The sequence below is a fragment of the Canis aureus genome, chromosome 13 (genome assembly GCF_053574225.1).
Source record: "Canis aureus isolate CA01 chromosome 13, VMU_Caureus_v.1.0, whole genome shotgun sequence".
NCBI classification, from domain to species: domain Eukaryota; kingdom Metazoa; phylum Chordata; class Mammalia; order Carnivora; family Canidae; genus Canis; species Canis aureus.
The window spans coordinates 10,310,593-10,331,194 of NC_135623.1; the positions used below are offsets into that span (position 1 = coordinate 10,310,593).

General features: G+C 48.8%; 1 protein-coding gene across 20 annotated transcripts in view; it reads right to left on the reverse strand.

Moving 5' to 3' along the window:
- MACF1 (microtubule actin crosslinking factor 1) overlaps positions 1 to 20,602 on the reverse strand; it is a 338,748-nt gene that overhangs the window by 311,543 nt on the left and 6,603 nt on the right. The window lies entirely within an intron of this gene.

Here is a 20,602-nt window from a genome sequence, read left to right on the forward strand (position 1 = left end):
GGGAACCTGCTTCTCCCGCTGCCTGTGTCTCTGCTTCTGTGTATCTCTCATGAATAAATAAAATCTTTAAAAAAAGAAAAAAGTAAGAAACAATTTCTGCCCTACATTTTACTAAATGATAGAAAGGAATGCAAGAGTTACATATTTGGTTCCTGCCCTGAAAGAGTTTACAATTTTGCTGGGGGAACAAAACACAAGCCAGCCAGAGAGCAATGCAATGAATAATCAAGCAGATGTTACATTTTGGGGGGGAAGGATTCTTAATTCCACAAGTACCACTTATTCTTCCATCAAACCTATGCTGGAGGGATGCCTGGGTGGCTCAGCGGTTGAACATCTGCATTCGGCCCAGGGCATGATCCTGGAATCCAGAGATTGGGTCCCATGTCGGGCTCCCTGCAGGAAGCCTGCTTCTCCCTCTGCCTGTGTCTCTGCCTTTCTCTGTGTCTCTCATGAATAAATAAATAAAATCATAAAAAAAAAAAAAAAAAACCTTTGCAGGAAAACTGATCCCGGATAAATCCTGCAGTCTGTCTCTATCTATACCCGGGTCACTTCCCTCTGCAGCTAGAGAGAAAGAATGTGCACATGCGTGCAAGTGCAGACACATGTGCGTGCACACACACAGAGCCCCTACACTTAGCAGATAACTTCACCCCCTACTTCAAAGACAGAGTAAAAGCCATCAGGAAAAATTCCCTCAAGTTCCTACACCTGTAGCCAACCACCTACATTCTTGCCTTCCTTCCTTCTAATCTTTTTCATCAGACACATTCCTCTTCTTACTCCAGAACCCATTCTCCCATGGATTATTCTCTCCCTGGAATTTTATTATAGATCTTTCTCTACTGACTCTTTCCAAACAGCATTTTTTTAAAATATTTTATGTATTTATTCATGAGAGACACACACACACAGAGGTAGAGACAGGCAGAGAGAGAAGAAGGCTGCATGCAGGGAGCCTGACGTGGGACTCGATCCTGAGTCTCCAGGATCAGGCCCTGGGCTGAAGGCAGCGCTCAACCACTGAGCCATCTGGGCTGCCCGGCAAACAGCACTTAAACATGTTTACATCTCTCCTACGTTACAAAATAAACAAAACTCGGGCAGGCCAGTGGCTCAGAGGTTTAGCGCCGCGTTCAGCCCAGGGTGTGGTCCTGGAGACCCAGGATCGAGTCCCGCGTTGGGCTCCCTGCATGGAGCCTGCTTCTCCCTCTGCCTGTGTCTCTGGCTGTCTTCTCTCCCTCCCTCTCTCTCTCTCTCTCTCTCTCTCTCTCTGTGTGTGTGTGTGTGTGTGTGTGTGTGTGTGTCTCATGAATAAATAAATAAAATCTTAAAAAAAAAAAACAAACAAAACTCCCTCCACCCAACATCCCCCTCTTTCAAATGCCTTCCTCCCCTCTGTGTCTTCTAAGTCCAGGTTTCAAAACTCACTGACTCCACTTCTGCACTTATTCATTTCCCAACCCACTGCCTTCAGGACTGCACTTCCCAAAACTCCACTAGAAATGCTCCAGTCGAGGTGATCTTTATATTCTAGAGCCTCAAGTTCTTATCTTGCTTGACCTCTTCATAATCTGACACTGTGCAATACAGCCTCCTTCTTGAACTCGCTTCTCTCCCTCCTACATCTTTAGGCACTCCTTTTTGGTGGACAGTTTCCTTCAGGGGATCCTCTGCTCCCAAACCACCCCTCTCCCCTTGGAGTTCCCCAGTTTCTGTCTCAAACTTCTTCCAGTACACACACTCCCAGCAATCTCTTTGTATCCACTCCTGTGATTCCAAAAGCTGACAAGTGCCTCATCCATAGATCTCCTGAGGGCCATACTCTATACAGCCACCTACCTGCTGGACACCTCTGCCCAGCATCCCAAAGAAACCTTGACTTCAATACAACCAAAATAACTCAGTATCTTCCCCTGCACCAGCACTGCCACTAAGCCACCACAAATAACCTTCCTCCTCTTACATTCCCTCTCTTTTAGTTAATGATATCATCACCCACCCACACAGAACCCCCAGCCAGAAACCTGCAAGTCATCCTAGGTGCTTCCCTCTCCTCTCATACCGGCATTCAATTAGTCATCAAAAACACGTGGATTTTACCCCTTAACCTGGTTTCTTGATTTGCCCACTTGGCTGTATTAGTACTTCCACACCTAAAACTCTAATCACTCCCTGCCTAAATTATTGTAACGGCCTCCTAACTGATCTGTCACTGGTCTTGCCCCCTCTGCAATCCTTCTTCACACTGCTGCCAGGGGGAAAATATTTCTAAAACATAAATCCAATCATAGTCTTTCTTCCCTGCCCCAAATCCTTCAACGGCACCCAAAAGCCCATAGGATCAAGTCCAGTATGACACATAAAGCTGCTCAACACTGTAAACCCATCCACTTCTTCCCTCACATCCTACATTCCGACCTTATTAATACCACTTATTTCCTCTCCTCAAGCTCTCATCCACTTGCTTCTGTTCATGCTTCCCTGAATGCCCTTTACCTGAACTTTTGGCCCAAAATCCCAAATCTTTAGGTGACAGGTCAGTCATTCCCTCCTGGATGCCTTCCCTGACCCTTTTCCACCCTGGCCGTAATGGCTACTCCACTTCCACAGCGCCAGCATCTATCTCTATGAAAGCACTCCCTACAATGGATTGTAACTGTCAGTACCAATATGTTTTCCCCATTAAACCGTAAGATCATAGAGATGCAAGGACAGTATCTTTGTTACTTGAGCACTTTGCCTACTGCCTGGTTCAGAGAACACATTCGATAAATGTTTATTAAATGAATCAATGGATCCTCCAAGCCCCCTGACACCCTAGGAGATTAGCCATTCAAGATATAACTGCAGATTTTAGAAGGGATTTCAGAGGATTTCTTAGGGAATTCTTGGAAGGTATTCCTGGAAATATACAATGAAGGCTGTCCAGAGAATGAGTAGAATTAGGTGTTCTGGGGCACTCAACATTGTTAATTCAAATGAGAAGCTCAAGGGTGCCTGGGTAGCTCAGTCGGTTAAGCATCCCACTCTTGATTTCAGCTCAGGTCCTGTTCTCAGGGTCATGGGATCAAGGCCCAAGACGGACTCCACACTCAGCGGGGAATCTGCTTGAGGATTTTCTCTCTCTCTCTCCCTCTCTCTCTCCCCCTCCCTCCCTCCTTCCCTCCCTCCCCTCAGTCACACACACATACTCTCTCTCTCTCAAATAAATACATAAACCTTTAAAAAATAAGACTCATGGGACACCTAGGTGGCTCAGTGGTTGGGCATCTGCCTTCAGCTCAAGGGTTGTCCCAGGATCTGGGATCGAGTCCCATATCAGGCTCCTTGTGGGAAACCTGCTTCTCCCTCTGCTTGTATCTCTGCCTCTCTCTCTCTCTCTCTCTCTCTCTCATGAATAAATAAAATACTTTTTAAATAAAATATTTTTTAAAAAGTTAAAAAAATAAAATAACAAATAAGACTCAAAAACACAACTTTGAGTCACAGGTCCAAATGCCCAGCTCTATCTAACAAGTTCAGAATGGAGTAAAATCTTTAAAAGAAGATTTTTATACAAGAACAAACAGGGCTTTGTTTTACAACAAAGCAGGGCAACAGCCCTGACATAAGGGGTAGTTCATTCTTTTTCTCAAGAGTAAATCTTCTACAAAAAGAGTTATCAATGTTAGTATCTAAAGCCCCTGTACCTGCCCAAAATGTCTCTCAAATATACACCTCTCCTCTTTAAAATCCTTTAATCTAACCTCGTGATACAATTACAACAGTGGCCTCCTAGAGACTAAAGCTCCATTTTCATCCATCATTTATACAGCCACCACATTAATCCTGTCCATTTCCTAATGGTTCCTCATATTAACATTCAGGATCTTCTCTCCCTCCACCCCTAATCCTCATATCACTCTTCTAATGTTTTTCAGTGCCCCCCCCAACTCCCCACTATCACTTTCCCCAACACACTGTTTATATATACTAGCATATGCAGTGTACAATGTGAGCTTATTTACTGTTGTTGACTAAAAAGGAGAGCCAAAAAAAAAAAAAAAACCCTTTCCTATATGTCTCAATCCAACATGCTCCTGCGGGTTGAAACCATCTGCGCTCCAAGACACTTCAAGCACGCTCAAGTTCTTTTCACCAACACAAAGGAATTGTGTTTACCTTTCTGAACAAACTTCACAATTGAAATTCGCTATGGTAAGAGGGAATCCAGTAGTACAGCTGGCAAAACCCTTGCCCAAAATAAAGATACTGACTGACCAGTTAATTAACTTGTCCTAGGCAACAATCCAAATCATTCCCAATCACTGGCACATCCTAGATGACTGACACATGGTTTTTGCAGAAGAAAGCAAATTCTGAACAGAGAAAAACAAATGCTTGTGCCCAATGAGAATAGACGTAACACTGTTGCATAGATTTATGGAAGCAGAGCGAGCTGAGGGCATCAGATCTCCAGATGACCAAAAAGGGCCTATCCTTGACCACTGCATTCTGCCCCGGGCAGAGCACATCTATCTGCTGGTCGGGCTGCCTCTCCACCCTCTCCTTATACACATACACAACTAAGGAAAGTGGATTATCTAAAATTCTATATACTTTCCTGTACTTTTTTTTTTTTACAATTTTCCACATTAAACATATTACTTTTATAATTTGAAAAGAAAATCATCTTAGTTTTTTATTAAAGATTTTATTTACTTATTCATGGGAGACACAGAGAGAGAGAGCAAGGCAGAGACACAAGCAGAGGAAGCAGGCTCTATGCATGCAGGGAGCCCGATGTGGGACTCCATCCCGGGACTCCAGGATCATGCCCTGGAGCCAAAGGCAGACGCTTAACCGCTGAGCCACCCAGGTGTCCCGAAAATTATTTTAAAATACAACTTGAAAGTGCTCATATGATTGCCTCTTCCCTCTTGAAAGAAACTCCCTGCCAATCAACCACATACAAAAGTATAAAAAGTCCCTATGCTGTAAGCACATAAAACTTCATTAGGGGGGATCCCTGGGTGGCGCAGCGGTTTAGCGCCTGCCTTTGGCCCAGGGCGCGATCCTGGAGACCCGGGATCGAATCCCACATCGGGCTCTCGGTGCATGGAGCCTGCTTCTCCCTCTGCCTATGTCTCTGCCTCTCTCTCTCTGTGACTATCATAAATAAATAAAAATTAAAAAAAAAAAAAACTTCATTAGGGAAACAATTCTAACAGACATAAGACAATGCAAAAATAATACAAAACAGAAGAGAGGTAAGAGACTGTCAGGTAGACACTGTAAGAATAAGGAAGGAGAGGAGTGCCTGGGTGGCTCAGTCAGTTAAGCATCTGCCTTTGGCTCAAGCCATGATCTCTGGTTCCTGGGATCAAGCCCTGCGTCAGGGTCCCTACTCAGTGGGGAGTCTGCTTCTCTCTCTCTCCCTCTGCCCCTCCTCCCTACTTGTTCTCTCTCTCATATAAATAAAATCTTTAAAGAAAAAAAGAATAAGGAAAGAGAGGTTAATTTCTGAAAGAGTAAGGGGAGAAAGCTGCACAGAACACACAAGTCCCATGCTTAGTTTTAATTTTTTTAAAAAGAGATAATATTTGAATAATCAGAGAGAAAGACAGAGGGTATTCCAGGAAGAGAAAACATAAAGGCACAGGAGCAGATGTAAAGACCTAAGGGGAAGGAATACTGAGACCTGCCCAAATGCAGCAGAGAACTGTGTGGGACAGTAACAGTTGATACAGTTAGGTATCCTTCAAATAATGGAAGGCCCTAAAAGCTGGAGACAAAGAATCAGTGATTCACTGTAATTTATTCCAGGAACTAAGAAGTTCTGGAAGGAAAAACAATAAGTAACCAAAAATGGGGCACCTGATTGAGCATCCAACTCTTGGTTTCAGCTCAGGTCATGATCTCAGTCAGGGTCATGAGATCAAGCCCCCAAGCTGGGCTCCATGCTCAGCGTGGAGTCTGCTGGAAATTTTCTCTTTCCTTCTCCCTCTGGCCATCCCACTCATTCATTCTCTCTCTCATAAATAAATAAACAAACAAACAAACCTTAGGGAAAAAAGTAGTAATCCCAAAAAAGTGGAAGTAAACATTCTTAGATACTATGCACCAAGCCAATAGGCCTGAAAGGGATCCTCCAGGCCAGAAATAAGCAAATGTCCCTGGTAGAAGCAAGACAACAGAGGTTTAAACTCCAATCAAAACCATGAAGAGGGATCCCTGGGTGGCGCAGCGGTTTGGCGCCTGCCTTTGGCCCAGGGCGCGATCCTGGAGACCCGGGATCGAATCCCACATCGGGCTTCCGGTGCATGGAGCCTGCTTCTCCCTCTGCCTATGTCTCTGCCTCTCTCTCTTTCTCTCTCTGTGCCTATCATAAATAAATAAAAATTAAAAAAAAAAAAAAACATGAAGAGTGGGGTGCCTGGGTGGTTTAGTCAGTTGAGTGGCTGACCCTTGATTTCAGCTCAGGTCATGACCTCAGGGTTATGGGATCCAGCCCCATGACGGGCTCCACACTATGCATGTAGCTGTAGTCTGCTTGGGATACTCTCCTTCTCCCTCTCCCTCCTCTGGTGAGTTCTCTCTCTCTAAAATAAATGGATAAATAAAATCTTAAAAAAACAAAAAGCCGGGATCCCTGGGTGGCGCAGCGGTTTGGCGCCTGCCTTTGGCCCAGGGCGCGATCCTGGAGACCCGGGATCGAATCCCACATCAGGCTCCCGGTGCAGGGAGCCTGCTTCTCCCTCTGCCTGTGTCTCTGCCTCTCTCTCTCTCTCTCTGTGACTATCATAAATAAATAAAAATTAAAAAAAAAAAAACAAAAACAAAAACAAAAAGCCATGAAGAGCAAAAGCAGGCTTTAGCATACCATATAACCTCATCACAACATGGCTCAACATATAATTATCAGAAGGTAAAATGGCCAACCTTATTTAGTAAAAAGAGGGCCTAGGTGTTTTCTAGACCACTGAGGAAAATGCTACAAATTCATTTTGCAACCCATTGTTTACTTGTGACCTTTTATCTTAGAATGTGCAATCTAAACAGCTTTCTTTCTACCATCATCTCTAAAACCTGAAATCGGCACTGAGAAATACCAGGATAATAAGGCCTCAGCTGATGCATTTCCCTGGCGCGTATTATGTCACTTGCCAAGCAAGCCCAAGATGAAAGCAGCAGCTCCCATAAGCACTGTTAGCACATGCACACATTTTATGATTTCAACAGTATGAATGTGGCCAAAGTTTGTGATTTCCCAGAAGACGGACTTGACTCATTTTCTGAATTAACAGTGTTCACGTCCAGAAGCAGCAATCATTCTATTGCTCTGTCTAGAAGCGATCCACTCCAATCCAAGGGCTATGTTCTAAAAAAACCCTAAAAACTGAGTTTACATTTAACCAAGAGGTTGCTTCAGAAAGTCACCTAGTTTGTTTAACTAAACAATACTGAAGCCTCAGCCTGTATTTTCTAACCACTGTGCTAACAAAACTTTATCACTTTGCATTACATTGTTGTTGTTGTTTTTTAAAGATTTTATTTATTTATTCACGAGAGACAGAGAGAGAGACAGAGCATAGAGACACAGGCAGAGGGAGAAGCAGGCTCCACACAGGGAGGCCGATGCGGGACTCGATCCTGGGACTCCAGGATCAGGCCCTGGGCCGAAGGCAGTGCCAAACCGCTGAGCCACCCGGGCTGCCCTGCATTACATTGTTTTTTGCATAAAAATTTCAAAGTGGAGGTGCTTTGCTGGCTCAACTGATGGAGCACATGACTCTTGATCTCAGGGTCCTGAGTTCGAGCCCCACCTTGGGTATACAGATTACTTTAAAAAAAATATGAGGGGGGTGGGTGGCACCTGGGTGGCTCAGTCAGGTTAAGAGTCTGACTCTTGATCTCCACTCAGGTCTTGGTCTCAGGATCATGAGTTCAAGCCCCAATTTGGGCTCCAGGCTCACTGTGGGGCCTATTAAAAAAAAAAAAAAAAAAGATTTAAATATCAAAACAATTTACATACCATAATAAAATGAAAGGAAAAGAAATTTTCCACAGTTCAGAGATCTGGAAATGTATGCCACATAAGGGTTGGGAGTATAGTTCAGAGGCTAAAAACTAACAATGATATTAACAATTAAGGTATTTTCACAATCATCTAGTTTAACCCAAGTTACTGCTCTGATTTTATTTATTTTTTTAAGATTTAACTTATTTATTCATGAGCATCACACACACAGAGAGAGAGAGAGAGAGAGAGAGAGAGGCACAGACACAGGCAGAGGGAGAAGCAGGCTCCATGCAGGGAGCCTGACATGGGACTCGGATCCCAGGTCTCCAGGACCACACCCTGGGCTGAAGGCAGCGCTAAACCGCTGAGCCACCCGGGCTGCCCTACTGCTCTGATTTTAAAACTTCTTCCTGTGATACAATGTGAAAATTTCATATAGAAATCTGGGATCCTGGCTCTTGGACAATAATTTAAGTCTCTATGCCTAAATTTTATCCATGTATATATTACCTTCCTTACAAAATAGTATAAAGATCAAATAAGATAATAAATATGAAACTACCTTGTAAAAAATAAAGTATTATCTACATAGAAGTCTTTCTAAACATGAGTGGCGTAATATGTGCCAGTAGCTCTTTTGGGTTGGGTTCTCATGAATCCCCAGGAGTTTGTATTACCATCCCCATTTTAACCCAAAGGAGATGTTAAATGGCACAACTAGGACTGGAGCACAAGACTAAAGAAATCCAAAACCTCATCTCTACTATATTGTGTTGCCTTGCTAGTTTTGAATGTTAAGTAATATGCAGACTCTTCACTCTTCTCTGCACAGTAAGTTCTTTAAATTCTTTTCGTGATATGATAAACAAAAATCGGTCCTAACTAGGTTCACATAACCCATGGCACCTAGTGAGAACTCTCTGGTTTTTAAGGACCAGATAATTCATGTTACCAACGTTGAAATGTGAATGTTTTTCACTCCTAGGTGAGCCTGGAATGTAAAGACCCTTTAGTCCTCAGGGCTTTGTGAAAAACCAAAGTCTAATTCCACACAAACCAACTTACATATTACCCTTCTGCTTAACCCACTACCAGGAGCCCAGATTGTATTTCCTTTTACACTTCTTCTCTAAAACCTAAAACTATGCCTGTGTGTGCCTTGCTACTTCCGTGGAGTTTGTGCCTACCCCAGGAAAAGAATCAGATCCGGGTTCTCCTGCCTCTCTGACCCAGTTTGCTTTGGTGTTCTCAAGGACCTCAATCTACTGAAAGGAAAACTTTGCAACTGGCCAGAATCATCTGGGTGAAATATTCCTGAAAACAATGCACGTCTCTTTTGTTTCTATGTATACCAAGCAAACCATCTGATTACTAGCTTCATAATCATTCTGGTACAGGGAAAAGGGTGCCCCAGACAGCAATGTAAGTATTCCAACTATGCCATGATAAAGGACAGGTATGTCCTCTATGATGAATTAATAAAATTGACATAGTCGTTGTTGCTTCTTTTTTAAACGTTCAATGACGCCCCAGCTGCCCGTGGAACAAAGCCGTAAGTTGGACTCTGGGTCCTCTACAGGATCATCTGCTCCCAAAAAACTCTGGCCCTTTAGCCATATCCAACTACTCACATTCTGTTCCTCAAACCCCTCCATTCACTTTTACCTTCAAACCTTTGCATGCGGTATTTATTTCTGTCTTCTCTCTTCCTCATCCACCTCCACCTGACTAAAATTCCATTCATCCCAAAGGTCCACTCAAGGGTCACCTCCTTTGTCAAATCTCCTAATGAACCACAAATGGAAATACTCATCCTTCCTCTTGCTTCCACAGCATTCCTTCATACATATCTCTTTATACATACCTTTATACATAACCTCTGTTCTAGCACGTACCGTATCATAATTACTTGTTCGGGTATGCCTTTTCCTTTGCTAGATGTGAATAACCAAGGGCAGGAACCAGATCTCATTCATTATTCTGGCATCTCCAGTGCCTAACACTGTGTTACTTGTAATAGCTATTTAATAATTGTTTGTTGGAGGATTAAAAGAATAAAAACGTGGTCTGGCTCTACTGGTTGCTATCCACTCTGAAATATTAGGATAGAAAGTTATTATCTAATACCTCCTGTTTGCTGGAAAGTCAGGCTCTGAAAAAGCCTTTGGGATATTTAGGAAATGAGAGAGTGTTTATGTCCATGCTGAATCATCTAATCCTGCCAAAACCATGCTCACTACCAACACACAGGGAAATGGTTGCCAGGCACAATTATGGAAAATCCATGCCTGACAACCATTCCTAATACAGCTGCAATACATACTGTTCTACACCCTTCACAATGCAAATGCATCACTTCCCTTCTAGCCTCTGCCCCTTTCCAGGGACAGCTGATTCAGCTGAAAACTTTAGCTCTCCTTCTGAATACAAAAATCCTGTTTCATTTGTAGAACGAGGTGACTACAAATCAACAGCAGCGGAGAGAGAAAGATCCAAGTAATCTGGTGGCCTACCAATGAGACCTAGCTAGCATCTGAACATCATCAATATCTATTTCCCCAAGTCTCTCCAAAACTAATTCCTGTCTTTGTTCTCACAAACTACACCCCTGGTCTCTCTCTTGATCCCAGCTTAGGCAAAAAGTTCTCCTATAAAGGCAGTCAGAGGATTTCTAAGTCTGGAAAAATGCAAGAATTCCATACAGCGAAGTAACAAAGGCCTGGATGCTAATCTACCCTGACTTCCGTAAGACTGATGCAGTGGAGGAAAGAGAAATTCTTCTGCACCTATCCTAGAGCAGCCTGCACAGCAACTCAAGAACAGCTCAACCTGATTTATTCTGGCCAACCATTTTCCACTCATTCCTCCCCTCAAGAAAGAGATCTGTGCCTGGAAAGGATCAAATTCCTATACACCTGATCAAAGTCTTTCAGAGGAAACCAAACTAAGTGAGCCAGCGAGAGAGGGGCTGAGCACAGGAGGCCTCCCCTGGAACCAGCCCTACTCCCCATCCCCCCTTCTTTCCGCGTTTCATTTGCTAGGAGTCCAACTTCCTTTCAGCTGGAGGCCACCAGCAACACGATCCAGTGAGGCGCTGAGATTTCTTCACCTAACTTGTGTTATAATTCTGCTAGTTTTTGAAGCTGTCACAGCCCAAGACAGGCCCAGAGTACCACCCTCCCTCTAAAGAGTGCAGAGTTGCTCAGAAGCCCGCAAGGGGCCTTGAGGGAACCAACCACTCCTTTAGCAGCAGGTTTTCAAAGAAGTTCACAGCAGCACAGTCCAACCTCTTTGTGCTCTGAAACGAACCACATTTCTTAAAAGAAAGACCGCGGCGGGGGAGGGGGGGGGGTGACAAGAACACTTGCTGCGGGCAGGGAAACCTGGACGGCTTACAGGAGCTGGTGCAGAAGGGAACAAGCGGACCTCCTCAGCAGGTCCCCTTTTAACCTTTCATCTGTCTCTCCCCCTTTTCTGCGGCATTCCCGGGCAGCGCTCTAGTGCCACAAGAGAAGAAAAAGAGGGAGCGTTTACAGCTCCTGCATTAGTTTCCCTTCACTGGGTCGTAAACAAGCACGCAGGGCTCGGTCGGAAGGGCCGAAGTTTCGCCTCCCGAGGAAGAGCAGCTGGAGGCCCAGTCACACGGCTGCCCGTGGAGTCGCCGGGGGACGTCGCCCGGTCCGGACGGCACGACTGCCACACAAAGCAAAAGCCCGGCGCTGGACGTTCGAGACCAGAGCGGGGTGGGGGGCGGGGGGCGGGGGGCGCCCCCAGCGCGCGCGCAGGGCACGTCGGGCGCCGGGGACACGCGGGGGCGCCGCAGGCCGCAGCCCCTCCGCCTGTCAAAACTTTCTCGCGGACGCGCGGGGCTGCAACCCCCGCGAGCCTCCCCGCCCCCCCGCCTCACCGGCGCGAAGCCAGCAGGCCTCTCCCGCAGAGGCGCCCGCTCACCGGACCCCGGGCGCCCCGCGACGGCGCGGAGACCCGGGGAGACAAAGGGGGGCGAGGGGAGCCGGGCGCCCGGGGCGGACGGGGAGGCTCCAGGCGCGCGACTCCTCCTCCTCCTCCTCCTCCTCCTCCTCCTCCTCCTCCCGGCAGCTCCCCGCCGCGCCGGGGCTCCCGCGGCAGCGCCGGGCTCGCGCCCCTCACATAATGGGGCGGCCGGTGTGGCCAGCGCCGGGGAGAGCGCCGTCTCCGCGGGCTTATCTCCACTCCGCAACAAGGCGGCCCGCGCCACAGCAGGTCCGGGGCGGGGGCGAGCCCGAGCCCGAGCCCGAGCCCGAGCCCGGCCGCCCCCGCCCCCGCCCCCGCCCCCGCCCCGCGAGCCCCGGCCCCGCCGCACCTTTGTAGCGCTCCAGCACATCCTCGTACGCCTGCACGAACTCCTTCTCCTGGCTGCGGTTGGCCGGCTGCTGACCCGGCACGTACCCGGCCATGGCCGCCCGCGCCGCGCTCTCCGCGGGCCTCGGCGGGCGCCGGCTGCGGGCCGCGCGCTGAGGCTGAGGCTGAGGCGGCGGCTGAGGCGGCGGCTGAGGCGGCGGCTGAGGCGGCGGCTGAGGCGGCCCCAGCGTCGGCCCTTTGTGCGGCTCGGCGGCGGCGGCCCTGCTGTCGGCTGTCGGCGGTCCGCCCGCCTCGCCCTCGCCCGGCCTGGCAGTGGCGCTCCGCTCCTCAGCCCGCCGCACCCGGCCGCTCGCGCTCCGCCGGTCCCGGCTCGCGTTTCCGCCTCCCCACCCCTCGCTCCGCTCCTCCCTCGGCCCGCCCCGGCGGCGGCGGCGGCGGCTCCTCCTGTCAGGAGCGCAGGGCCCGGCCCGCTCCCGCCCCTCTCCCGCCGCCCGGGCGGCCCACGCGGGTCCCGGCGGGCTGCGGGCGGCGGGGGGCGGGGTGGGGCGGGCCGCGGGGCGGGGGGGGGACCCCGCGGCGCTGACCTGCACCCGCCCCCGGGACAAAGGAGGGAGCCCCCCCCCCCCGCCGCTGGAGGACCGAGCGGGCCTGCGCCGCCGCGGGAGGAGGCCCAGAGCCCCGCCGGGCAAGGGCGGCAGCCGACGGCCCTGAGAGCGCCGGGCGAGACCCGGGGCGAGACCCCGGGCGGCCGCGGACGGCGGGGGGGCCACACGGCAGCCCCCGAGACAAAGGCTCTTCCAGAAACGGAAGACACTGAACTTGAGACGGGAGGGCACGCCGAGCACCGCGAAGTAAACCAGGCCAAGGATGAGGAGCCGGAGGCCGAGCGACGACGGGGGGAGGGGCGGAAACGGGATCCCGGGCGCCGCGGGGGAGGGGAGGGGAGGGGAGGCCGCAGACGGGGGGCGTCGGGGGGCGCGGGCAGACCCCGCGGGGTCGTGGCGCCGGGACAGCCCTCCCGACGGACACACTTCGGTCGGCGAGGGGGACCGTGGGGACCTGTTAGGACCTGGAACAAAGGAAAAGATCCTGGAGCCCGAACGAGTCAGGGAGGAATAAAAGGAAGCCCAGGACTGTCTGTCAGGGCATAGGAAAGTGAGGGGAGGAAACGGGGAATATGGGTGGGGATTTACTTGGGACCGTGGAGAGAAGGGAGTTCCCAGGATCATCTGACCCTCCATTCACTCATCCCTGTGTCCCTTCACGGTGCACAGACCCGCACTGGGGCCCCGGGCTGGGAAGGGACAGCTCAGGTAAATGCGGGTGATCTTTTTGCCGCCCCCCCCCCCTTTTCCCTCACCCGGTCACGATCCTCCAGAGGCCTCATCAAGTCTGTTCACTTGATTTTTTTTCAGTGGATGTGGTTTAAAAAAGTTAAGCTGGCTGATCTCACAATAGCAGCGTATTAGCAAGTTAAAAAAAAAAAAAGAGAGAGAGTTCATGGGACACTGAGCAGGCAAAATTGGGATTTGGGTTTCCATTTCAGTTCCTCTTCTCAAGATTTTTAAAGAGGAGCTTCTTCCCCCTGGGGCAAGGTAGTGCCAAGCCAAGCGCTTGTTCAATGCTCAGCACAGTAATGATAAGAAGAAATGATGTTTTTCACTAACAGGCATGCACTGGTTGTTTCCATCCTACCATGATCAAAAAATCAGGGTGAGCAAATCCTTAATCATATCTCCCATCATCCATCAAGTTCTGCTGGCCTGCCCAAGTTCTAGGCGTGGAAATCATATAGGGAAGGGCCTAAAAGAGGGCAGACAGAGAGGGTCTTTGGACAAAGGCTCTTTTCCTTCCAGTTTAATCCTTTGTGCTTCGGAAAAAAAGCTAGTCCACCACATTTTGGTGTCAGCTGCTTGTGAGCTCAATTTAAGAAGAATAAAGCTTGAGGTTTATTATTTTACAAATAAAAGACGTAGTGGAAAAAAATGCAGGGGGAAGGAGTTGAAGATTGATGGCATAAGCACATTTTTTGTAAACAGCAGAGAATATAGAAATGCTAACTCTGGGGACCTTGACTGTCTCCGTGCTGAGTCATCTGCATTTCCTATATTATTTTATCCCAGTAGGGCAAAGAAGGCCCAGACACAAATACACACATACACACCTCCACCCTCACCACCAGACATCTGCCTCGTTTTCATTACAGTAAATAGAAAAGTCCCTGCATCCCCTCCTGGAACTGCTACGTGTGCCACTTTGTAAGCAGGTTCCTCAAGAACTGTGACCGAGGCTTGCCAAAAGTAAAGCAAGACAAGGGCACCAAGGGAAAGAGAATCTGTTCTGGGAATCAGACTTTGTTGAAGGTTTGGGGGACTTTGGGGGGTGAGGGCAAAAGGTTGGGATTCCTATTAAGAAACATGGTAATCAAGGAGGAAAGTTCTGGTTTGGGTTGTGGCTGGAGGGCTTCTCAGACTCAAGTAGCTTTCTTGACAAGATTTGCATTTAAATGCTCCCATGAGATTTTGAAGTAATGAATTCTTCTAATGAATGGAAAAGGGGAAGTCCACATGTTTGGCTGATGTTTCTGTTTTATACAGAGAAAATTTTAGAAGGATAGAGAAAACAAAGCAGCTGCCGGAGGGTGGGGGGATGGGAAGAAGGAAGACTATGAAGGGGAGGTTTCTGGGTTTTTCCAAGCAATGGTCTAAATTTATAGCCAGACCACACAATCAGGACAGCTCTGAGGCTTTCTCCTTTTGGACTATGATTTTCCTTTTGCTTCTCATGGCAAGACTGCTGTTGCATTTCTAAGGAGGCTGCAATGGGGAAGCCAAGGAGGCAGGATGTACTCAGGAGGACATCTAGTGGGGGCAGAGGGTAATACGCGTAAATAAAGCCTCATTTTTCCTTAGTGTCCTCCCCTACTGACGCCTCAAGTGCCCCCTCCCTAAGGTCCAGCCACTTTCAACTTCTTTCAGCCTCTCAAACCTGTGCTCTCTCTCGCCTCCTGGCCTTCCCACCTGTTCCCCCCTTCACTGCGCTCCTCTTTGGGTCTGGCTCATACCTACTCACACCTCTGCTGAAACTCCTGCAGAGAAGCCTGCCTTGATCTCCGGGATTAGTAGATCCTCCCTCCCCCTCTACTCCCCTTGGTAATATCCATCACACTTGAAGCTATCAGTTCCATGGCTTTCATCCTTACTAAACCATTAGCTCCCTGAGGACTGGGGCTGTTGTCTGCCTCCTTCACCACAGGACCTGCACCTAGCAAATGACCTGGCAAGCGTGCAGGGCATTCAGTTAAGTATTTGTTTAAAATTTTGATTAAGGGTGCCTAGGTGGCTCAGTTGGTTAAGCGGCTGCCTTGCGCTCAGGTTATGACCCCAGGGACCTGGGATCCAGTGCCACATAGACTCCCTGCTCAGCAGGGAGTCTGCTTCTCCCTCTCCTACTACCCCTCCCCCTGTTCTCTCTCTCTCTCTCTCTCTCTCTCTCTCAAATAAAATCTTTAAAATTTTGACTAAGGGCACCCCGGGTGGCTCAGCAGTTTAGTGCTTGCCTTCAGCCTAGGGCGTGATCCTGGAGACCCAGGATCGAGTCCCATGTTGGGCTCCCTGAATGGAGCCTGCTTCTCCCTCTGCCTGTCTCTCTACCTGTGTGTGTGTGTGTGTGTGTGTGTGTGTGTGTGTGTGTATGTGTCTCATGAATAAATAAATAAAATCTTTAGGGCAGCCCTGGTGACTCAGAGGTTTAGCACCACCTTCAGCCAGGGGCGTGATCCTGGAGACCCGGGATTGAGTCCCACATCGGGCTCCCTGCATGGAGCCTGCTTCTCCCTCTGCCTGTGTCTCTGCCTCTTTCTCTCTCTGTGTCTCTCATCAATCAATAAATAAAATCTTTAAAAAAAAATAAAATCTTTAAATAAATCAATAAAATTTTGATTAAGCGGATGAATGAGCAAACCAGATGATCCTAAAACACTCAGCTGCCTGTGGCTTCTGACTAGCTAGAAGGCTAGAGTACTATTTTTTAATTTTTTGAAAGAATTTACTTATTTATGAGAAGCACAGAGAGGAGAGAGAGAGAGGCAGAGACACAGGCAGAGGGAGAAGCAGGCTCCATGCAGGGAGCCCGATGTGGGACTCAATCCGGGTCTCCAGGATCACGCCCTGGGCTGAAGGTGGTGCTAAACCGCTGAGCCACCAGGGCTGCCCTAGAGTATTTAAGAAGAAAATATGCTTGTCTCTCACAGTATCCCTCACCTGTGCCTGGCATTCAAAGTCCTCCATATTTTGACATCTACTTTCCTTTACGAGCCAATCTCCCAAGATCCCCTCGTGTGCAGCGTCTTCCCCTATAATCAAGCTCTGAGCCTTTGCCTGGAATGTCCCCCACTCCTCAATGTCACCTAATGAAATCCCACCCATCTCAAAAGCTCACCCAAAACGACACAGAGTCATTTTTAATCAACCTAGGTAGAAGAGACTCTTCTCAAAACCCCAGCCACATTTTCTCTCTCTCATTCCTAGGGCTCCGGCCACATGCATTATGGGTGTCTGCATCACTGCCTCCTTAATGTCCTGGTTCAGAAGTTCCTTGAGGTAGACACACCTCTTTCATCCTCCCCCATTATAGGACCCAACACAGTGCTTTGCACCTAGTAGACGTTGCAGAAATATTTGCGGAAGACATAGATGCCTCAGTTGAAGACATCCGCGGGTGGGGATGTGGGCTGGAGCTGTGATTCAAGACAATGAGAATCCAATTCAGTGTCCACTCTGTGGCCAAGGGCTTCAGGTGCAGAGAAGAAAGAGGAAAGTGGAAAAGTATTTCTCCTTCGGCTAGTGCTCTCGTCCAACCTCTAAAAGGTTTACTCCCAGCACTTCTTCAGCTTGGCTCCTACTGCATTATTTTACATGTGTTGATGGATGCTGTATAAATAAATTCTCTGCTAGTAGCAAGTGTGTGCGCGTGTGTGTGCACGCGTGCAGTTCTTCCTTGCAGGGGTAAGCTGTCCCCTGTGCCTTCTGCATTCCCCAGTAGTAGGTGGAGTCAGACAGCGAAGGAGCTGCCCCATGCCCTATCCTTCAGGTAGATCTTGGAAGAAAATCGCCCAGTTCTAGTCTCAGGACACCTGCCTCCAGGCCCAGCCCCACCAGCCTTTCCATCACCAGCCAAAACCCAACTAAGCTTCCCCTCCAGTTCCCCCACTCAGCTCTGGGGTGGGAAGGCTTTGCCCACCATCCTGCTGCCCTCTTCTGTTCAGAAGGTGCAACGTCACTCATTTCAGAGGTCTGGATGGTGCCAGCCACCCAGGAAGACAAGATCCCTGCCACAGGCGGCCCGTCACCATAGCAACCCTCAAAATGGTTACTCAGCCATCTGGGTTACCATAGCAACTGGCCAAGTCTCTCCACCTCAGCCTCTCCCCAGGCCTTCTCCCCTGGCTTGCTGGAGCCAATGCCAAAGAATTTCCAGTCCTTCCTGGGGGAAGCCGGACCTCTGATAGGCAGCTGTCCCGAAGGGGCGTGGAATGCCTCCCCCGCCCGGGGCTTCCCCAGGCTCCGTGGACATAATGGGAGTTAAGGCACTCTGTGAACCTTGAAGTGCTGCACAGATGTTAGCTATTATTAAACTACCCTTCCTTGTAATGGGGGAGGCAGTGGGCGGCCCGAGGCAGAGCTAGTGCCATCCCCCGCCTGGCCCCTTCCTGGCTAGGAGACCTTGACCAAGTTCCGGGACTCTCCGGGTTTCTGGTTCCAACTACTGCAGCACATCTGCCTCCGAAAGTTGTTTTAACGATGAGGTCAAATAAAGCACATGAGCTGCTAAGCACAACCCTGGCATTCGGAACGTGTCAACAGTAGCTAGAAAAGCTATTGGTCCCTCTGCTGTCTCCCGGGCTTTCTGGGACTATGACTATTTTATTTTCTCTCTTGAAGGAAACAGGAATGGTAGCCACACTTGATCAACCACACCCAACCTTCCTTCCCGCTCATCCTGCGTAGGGCCTCTGGTTCCTATGAAACAGGGCTGTAGGCACTCTGCACTTTGTGGGGGGCGGGGATTAGGAGGTTCCCCAAATTAGGAGCTGTGGCCAATGCCTCCATTTGACAGCACATCTCCCCACCCAATACTACCTCTAACGGGCCAGTGATGGGCAGCCTGGAAAGTGAGCATATATCCCAGAGAGGCCCTAAAGAGTGGTGGCTGCTCACATGGAACAGCTCGCCAGCATCAGGGCAGTCTGGGGGGCACAGGCCCCTCTCACGAGGCCAGAATTCCTCCCCTTTATGATTTTAAAGACTTCAATCCTATCACATCTCAAGCTCAGTCTCTTAAGACTGATGAATCCTCGAAATCCACTGTCAGGGTCCTTCCTTTTTTTTTTTAATTTTTATTTATTTATGATAGTCACACAGAGAGAGAGAGAGAGAGAGACAGAGACACAGGCAGAGGGAGAAGCAGGCTCCATGCACCGGGAGCCCAACGTGCTCCAGGATCGCACCCTGGGCCAAAGGCAGGCGCCAAACCACTGCACCACCCAGGGATCCCGTCAGGGTCCTTCCTTAATTACACCAGCAGAGTCCTGATTCAAACCCAGGATCCATAGGCTTGAAGGGTTTTAGGCAAAACAGACAGACACCATCCACAAAAAATCAAATTTCCAAACAGAGAACCAGGTATGCTTTCGCCTAACTGTGTATGTTCTAGGAGTAGGGCATGAACCTCCAGCTGGAAGGGCCAGAGGAGCAGAGAAGCAACTCTGGAAGGGACACACTACCCCTAAGACCCTGGCCCTGGGAGGTCAGAATCCTCTGGGATTCTGCTGATGCCTCTGGGAAATGGATGGGCTGAGTGAAGTAAGTCAATTGGAGAAGGACAAACATTATATGTTCTCATTCATTTGGGGAATATAAATAATAGTGAAAGGGAATATAAGGGAAGGGAGAAGAAATGTGTGGGAAATATCAGAAAGGGAGACAGAACGTAAAGACTGCTAACTCTGGGAAACGAACTAGGGGTGGTAGAAGGGGAGGAGGGCGGGGGGTGGGAGTGAATGGGTGACGGGCACTGGGGTTTATTCTGTATGTTAGTAAATTGAATACCAGTAAAAAATAAATTAAAAAAAAAAAAAAGAAATGGATGGAGTGGGACGATTCCGGCTCAGATAAGGCTACTGAGCAGATAAATCACTATATTTACTATAGGAGGTGAGAGTATGTGATTCCTGGAACTTCCATCTCTGTGTCAGGAGTCAGGGAGGCAGGAGTGAGGTGCATGAATGAAATAAGATTGGCCATAAATCGATCATTCTTGAATCTGGGTGATGGGGGTTCATTATACTATTTCCACAGCTTTAATATAAGTTTGAACTGTTTCTGAAGAACGCAGGGAGTCTGGAGGCAGGCCAGCCTGAACCACGGCCATGAACTCCAAAGGACACACGGCACCTGTGGTGTACCAGGGTGTGCCACACACATTCCAGCAATGCTGAATCCCAGCTCCACTCCTTGCTTACCGCACAACCTCAGACAAGTTCTGTAGCCTCTCTCTTCTATAAAACAGGGAGAACAGCAACTAGTTCCCAGGGTTCTGGGAGGATCGAATGATATATGTAAAATGCCTGGTGCACATCTAGGCCTCAATACGCAGTAGCTCTTACAACTATTATTTCCTAGGGGGATCCCAGCTGGCATCAGTTCTCAGGGGCTCCTGGACTGAGTCCAGAGTTCAAATCCCCAAATCACCCTCTGAATTCTTTAATTCCCAACTCCTACTGGCTGTTCTCTCTTCATTTCCCTTCCTTCCTTTCTACTGAGGCCAAAGAGAGGAGAGCTGGAATAGAAAGAAACAACAGGGACGTGCCCTTTCTCTTCACGTTGTCCTGGCTAAGTCCTATTCCTTTTCCAAGTCCCAGATCAAATGTTATCATAGCACTAAGCTATCAGCAGGGGCAGAAGTCGGAGGAAGGCCTTCCCTCTCAGAACCTCCAGATAACTCTGGCTTGCGATGATGTGCACAGCTAGAGGCTGCATGCTGGCTGCCTTGCAAGGGAGAAAGCTGGGTTCTGAAGCCCAGTCAGTGCGTAGCAGAAAGCAGCTCTGGAAATATGTGGTAAACGAGGAAGAGTGATCAATGAATAAGCAAAGGAATGAATCGACGCATTCATGAATTAGTGAACAAGTGTATGATATGCATGAGAATAGTTAATGCGTATCTAGCGCTGATTACAAAGCAGGCATCGGGCCA